Source organism: Ptychodera flava, chromosome 22 (genome assembly GCF_041260155.1).
Source record: "Ptychodera flava strain L36383 chromosome 22, AS_Pfla_20210202, whole genome shotgun sequence".
Taxonomy (NCBI): Eukaryota; Metazoa; Hemichordata; class Enteropneusta; family Ptychoderidae; genus Ptychodera; species Ptychodera flava.
In genome coordinates this window covers 25,332,691-25,339,280 of record NC_091949.1, presented here as the reverse complement: position 1 = coordinate 25,339,280, position 6,590 = coordinate 25,332,691, and the positions used below count along the sequence as shown (strand labels likewise).

Below are 6,590 nucleotides of genomic sequence, written 5' to 3'. Positions count from 1 at the left end.
GATATTTTTGTCCCGTGTCTGGTTTAATGATCTACTCCAGTCAATCATCGACCACCATCGTGGTTTAAATCCAGCTCCGTTGTTTTCTTAGGCTGACTTGTAAAGAGGAAAATGCTGTGAAAGGGTTCATATTTTGGAAATGACCAGAATTCACCTTGTTAACTATATATATATATATATATATATATATATATATATATATATATATATATATATATATATATATATATATATATATATATATATATATATATATATATATATATATTATATATTTATATTATATTATATATATATATATATATATATATATATATATATAAAAGCGTATTTATACTATCAGCAACATTAATATATTATATTATCGATACTGATAATTTTAGACTTCATGTTTTGGCATTTTTATTAGTATCCTGAAACATTTTACGCAACAGTCTGACAACATTGTCTCGTAGTCCTAGTTACTCTCTGTTATATCATTTTATCTGAGCACTAGTATAAGGAACAGATGCTCCAAATGATAGATTTGTTACAATACAGTAAGCCGCTCCGATTTACTTGAGCAAGTCACAGCTCGATGAACACACCACCTGGTTGATCGGAAAAGGTCAAATAAAATGTCCTCCGAAAAAAAAACTTGGCGAAAGTAGAAGCTGCGATTCAGAGGAATGATGTAGATATCTCGCATAGGTTGCCTAATATTTTTGTTCGGTTTTTAAAATAATTTTAATTAAAAAAGACCAAGAGAAATTAACGATAAATGCGGCGAAAGAGAAAAAAATATTACATATCTCTGGCACGTTGAAATAATAATTCTCTTAAAGACTATGGTCAATTTCCATTCATGAATAAAGAAAAGAACACAGAAACAGAAAGGCAGGCACAGAAAGGGAAATATGATCATCATCCTACCACCTAACTTCACAAACACTTACTGCAGAATCGTGTGTGTCAGATCTTATTTCAATCTACAAAAAACAATTAACACGATTGGAACTAATTTGGGATAATTGAATCTTCATATTTTTCAAATTTTTCAAAAGCATTAGTTGCCATATTGCTGAATGTTGCAATATTACAAATTACTCATAAAAACAAGTGTATAAAATAACAAGAAAAGCAGATGAGCTTACATTTGCAGATTAAAACGACCTTACTTCACTATCCAATTATCCCAAATTAGTTCCAATCGTGCTACTATAAAACAAAATCTTTCCATATGGTTTTTCGAAATATTTTGGCATGATATCTTTTTACAGACACTATCACTTCTAACTTTTAGAAGTATTTTATATATCTCAACAGCTGTAAACTGGGACATTCTGTCTTAAGCTTTTTATGTGCATATCTTATACTGTACAGTGCCTAGCAATTCGCCTAAGCTGCCTAATTTGTTTTTCTAACCCTTTACTTTTCACAGTCTCCTCCCTACTTTTATAATTCATAAAGATTGACAATGGTTTAAATTTTCCATGGCGAAAGTTAAAGCACGAGTTTTACACTTTTTCTTCAAACGCGCCTGTTTACTCAAATTTAACACAACAGTCAACAGTTTTCCATTACGTTTGAACTTTTAAACTACTTTCCAAAGCAATGTTGAATGATCTCTAACAAACAGCAATCATTAAATCAGACTCTGTTTCATGTCCTCTACAGTACCAGGTGGAAATAGAACGATTATGAACTGTTAACCTCAACGACTGGTTTTTACATCATTACAATTACTTTGTCCAAACCGATAATTTGCTATCGTTCTGTATATAAGACGTCAAGAGTAACACAAGACGGTATGAACATTTCCGGTTCTTTCAGCGTGACCAATATTTCATGAATAGAACAAAAACATATATTATCAGTGTCTATGAAATTCGATGACAATGCTCATCAATATCTGTTTTGGTCCATAGATAAAACTTATTTTAATTCACTAAATGTCCATCGACTAAATAATTTTCTCTTGATGGAGGAAACGTCTTTAATATATCAAGAGGTTAGATCAGTTTATTAGGTAAACCAGTATATGGGAACTACGTGTTGAAATACTGTCTGCAGAAGTGATGTGTGTGGATAGAACGATATCAATGACTATTGCTGTGCTTGTCACATGTTGATGGTTGTGGTGTTGACAGATGATGATGACGACGACGACGATGATGATGATGATGATGATCGTCATCACCATCATCATCATCATCATCATCATCATCATCATCATCATCATTATACTTATCATGATCGTTGCCATGGTAATGACCATGATCATGGTCACGATGATGATGATGATGGTGATGATGATGATGATGATGATGATGATGATGGTGGTGATGTTTATGATCGAGAGAACATTTACACGTGTAATTTTGTTCCGTAGTATTGTATTCAATGCAGGGTAAAAGCAGAGATTGCTCTGTCGTTATACGGAACATGTTACCCATCGTAACAAGGAGCCTGCGACATCTGCGAGGCGTACATCGTGCGATACTAATGGCGGAATCACATTCGCAGAACTTGGCTAGTCGTTGCCAGGCATTAAACACCGTTCACTAACCACACTAACGAGATTACGGGTGACGTGTTTAGCGTAATTTTTCCCTTTACTGTTTCTATAAGATTTGTTTTTCATCAGGATGTCAAACCATAATAATACTTCTAGTATAGAGTGTCTGTAAGTCGAGGATACAAAATCAGATTGGTAGAACATTACGTTTCTTTTGCCCCGTCCATAGTGGATATGTATGCATGTTAGGTTCATATTGATTTTTGGCTACTGGGTCACTATACACTTCCGCTGTTCAGCCATGTAATACTGACTCGTTGTCCTAGAAACCGCGCCAACTTACTGCGATCACTGCTTCTGATTTTTGTGGCACTCACTGAGAGTTGTGAGCGACAAATTACTTCTTCAAGGATATTAACCATCTACACACAAACAGATGTAAGCACTTGAACCTCCCTAAGGTCCTGTGCAATATATAACGCATCACGTGCTTTTGCGCCAACTTAATTGAAATAAACTGCCTTTTCCTGCGCGCGCGTCGCTGTTTGCAACTTCAACGAGCATGTAGAGCATGTAGAGACACACTTTCATCGCTGTTAGCCTGTAGTGCACTCAGTGAACTCTTAAAACAAGCTGGGTCATTTTACCAGGGAGCATGAGTCATTTCTCCACTGTTTCTATTATTGTTTCGATGTTGCCAGAAAGTGACATAGTTAAACAGCTGTATCTGCATGGCTACATCACTTTCCCGATATGGTAAGCTATCTAAGATACCCGATGATTTATTGTATTTCCTCCAACGCATGGGTATAAAAAGCCCTAACTCCTAGCCTCTCTCTTCATTCTACAGTGGTCGCTGCGACTCTTGAAAACTACGAAGTCAAGAGATGGGCATAGTTGACTGCGGAGCCATGGAAGACTTTAACGATACTGGCTTAGGCAGAGATTTCCTGAACTTCAGCCATCGCCACCCGGGACACTTTGGACTGAGTAGCCGAACTGACTTCATTATTTCGATGATAGTTCTTGTTACAGTTGGCATTTTTGGAAACTTCGCTTTCATGTACGTGGTCGTAACTGTCAGATCAATGCACACCGCTGTGAACTGGTTCTTTATAAATCTGTCGTGCGCAGATACGCTGTACCTGATTACGCACCTGTTCACCTGGTGCATCAAACTGCGCCCCGACAGCATGGTGGTGCAGAGGAGCCAGGTGTACAGCACCGTCATAAGCCTGGCTGACGGAATCATGTTATGTACGTCGATATTCACGGTCGCTGCTATCAGCATTGAGCGGTACCTTGCTATTCCAATCCCCTGAAAGCCCGAAAGCTCACAAGCACCAAGAGGATCGTGAAAATCACCGTTGCGATTTGGGTTGTATCGGTCCTTTTCAACATCCCCGAGGCGTTAAATTACGCTCTAAAATGCGATGAAAGCACCGCAATAATCCTCATGTCCTTCACGGCGTTTTCACAGATCATCACGTTCATCATCTCGCTCGTCGTCGTCGTAGCTATGAATATAGCAACAGTTGTCATGTATCGTAAACACGTGCGCGGAATCGTGCTCGTGAGCGACTCTAGGCCCACGCGAATAAGCCGCCAAGATGGACAAGTTCTCGTCGCTTGTATCGGAGTCTCCGTGATCTTCCTTCTCTGTGCGGCTCCGACGATATACAGGATGACTGTTATCACCCTAATCTGGAACAAACTCGTGCCGGTGTCCTTCATCATGGACGGACATCTTCTGATATTCTTCGACGTTTCCGTCGTGTTGGAGTCCGTGAACGCCATCACCAACCCTCTCGTGTATAACGCCACCAGCTCCAGGTGTCGGCGTGCTTTCCGACAAGCTCTCAGAAGACTGGACTGCAAGCACAGGTGCAGCGGCCGAAACTTCTTACAGAATTCGTCGCACTCATCTAGTTCAAACACACAGCCGACATATGTTTGAACAATAAAAAAAGACTTCTAAACGACAATCATCTGCGTTGTCATGAAACATTTTAGACACTGCCTATAGTCTGACTAAACGGCAGAGTATCTATTCACTTGTAAGAATAAACTAAATGGTTGTAAGATATTACCAATGTTCACAAACTGACAATCCCACTACAGTTTTGACACTTAAAAATTCTCCGCCATCAAACTGTGACTTACAGTCACAAATTTGATTGCCTGAATATACATTTAAGGTAATGCACATTTTTGATCCGGGATATAAAAGTTTCCTTCGGTCGCTACATAGTATGTTAAATGGACTAGTACACGCATCAGTACTGTTTATATCGTATGATGTAATGGACTATACACAGACATTTCTGTGATCGCATGAAATACTACTCCAGCAACGAGTGGGGCACAAACAATTAACCAGGGTCAAAGGTCAAGGGAAATCTGTTGACGTAAACACAGCTTGAATGAATCACAAGCCCATTGATATTTTTATCACATGATATCATATTCCTTGTATAGTGTATCTATATGAAATATATATACAGAGGATCAACTTTCATGAAGATATATTCAATCCTGACATATTTTGCTCATTATATATTTTCGATTATATGAATACATTTACTGCCTTGTAAGGGTTATATTTACAATTGTAACTATACCTCCGTAAATAGATGTGACATTTGTTCAATATAGTTCAACTATCACTGTATGTACCTTTTTTCTGAAATAATATTTGTTGTAAGATAATTCCTCAGACTTGGTGTTGTTAGTTACGTTCACTCAAGTTAAGTTTTGTAGACAGTTGGGCATGTAAATTTTCATTTTACCGGAAAATGTATTTTCTATTCAGGAAACTTGTGCAGGAACTCCTATTCAAGAATTTTTATTTTCGTTCATTTCAATGACATTAATGCAATCGAAAGGTAAATGGCGTAAGACATTGAACATAAGTTGCCGTTCAATCTATCGGGTAGCACCTCTCTCAAGCAGTTTCATTTCTGATCTCCGCTGAATTTCTCGGGTGACGGCTCAGAGAATTACTGTTACAGTGAGAGATCTGCTGAAGCGAAGCTGTAAATAATGCTGTTATGACGGCAAAGAAACATTTCTTCCGTATATTGATGTAATTTATCATTGATATCAGAACACTAGTGTGTGGAATCTAGTCCATAGTATCGCCTTAGGTGATCGAATACCAGATTTGCATTGAAAGTGGACGAACTAAAACGGTTTGGAAATAAAAATATATGTTATTTATGGGACACTGAAATCGTTCATTCATTTCAAAAACGTCTTACGTTTGCCATGTACATCACATACATTATATGAACATGTCTTTTGTGCGTCTGTCTCGGTTTCTATGGTTACTTGAAAGCGCCTCCCATGTTTCGCAAAAGAAATCACCTCGCCTTGACAGATGTAGTTACACCGCTATTTTGTTTCTACCCTTGATTATTTATTCTGAGTGTTTTCAAGGGAGTTTACGATGATTTTTGTTTCATTGCCAACTTTAATATCTATGATACGTAAATACAACGTATATTCGTCATATATATACATACATATATATATATATATATATATATATATATATATATATGTGTGTGTGTGTGTGTGTGTGTGTGTGTGTGTGTGTGTGTGTGTGTGTAACTTGTCGTTGTCATATGTATACGTGTGTTTTGTGTATATCGCTTATCATGTATATGCTTATATGCAATATATATGTATTGATAGATGCATGCATGTATGCATGATTGATGTATAGATGTACTTGTGTGTGTAAATGAACCTGTATGTCAGTTAATGAACTTCAATGTCATGTTTTTATTTTGCATTGGCTATTTTATTTACGTTGGATGACAAACATGTCCGAATGAAAATTTTTAATGGGTCATTTTAGTGGAAGCGCATTCGATTTCAAAAAGATGTGTCGGGGATCACTTGTCAACGATAGACGCATTGAAGAGAAGGAACTCTGTCAATACTAAAACTTGGTATGATGGTGTTATGGACAACAACAGTTTCAACTGTCAATTTAAACTTTAACGAGCAATTTGAACCTGGGGTAAAGGGTTGAAATGTGGCAAAATAGATACTGTATCAAGTCCTTCGGCCAAAGTTCAGTATGTAA

The 6,590-nt window shown here is 37.3% G+C and overlaps 1 long non-coding RNA gene across 1 annotated transcript in view; it reads left to right on the top strand.

The window, feature by feature from the left end:
• Window positions 1-5,721, top strand: part of LOC139123046 (uncharacterized) — a 36,546-nt gene extending 30,825 nt beyond the window's left edge. Inside the window, exon 2 of the long non-coding RNA XR_011549568.1 lies at window positions 3,348-5,721. This is a non-coding gene — a long non-coding RNA (uncharacterized lncRNA). The remainder of the gene's footprint in view (window positions 1-3,347) is intronic.
• Window positions 5,722-6,590: the final 869 nt, after the last annotated feature.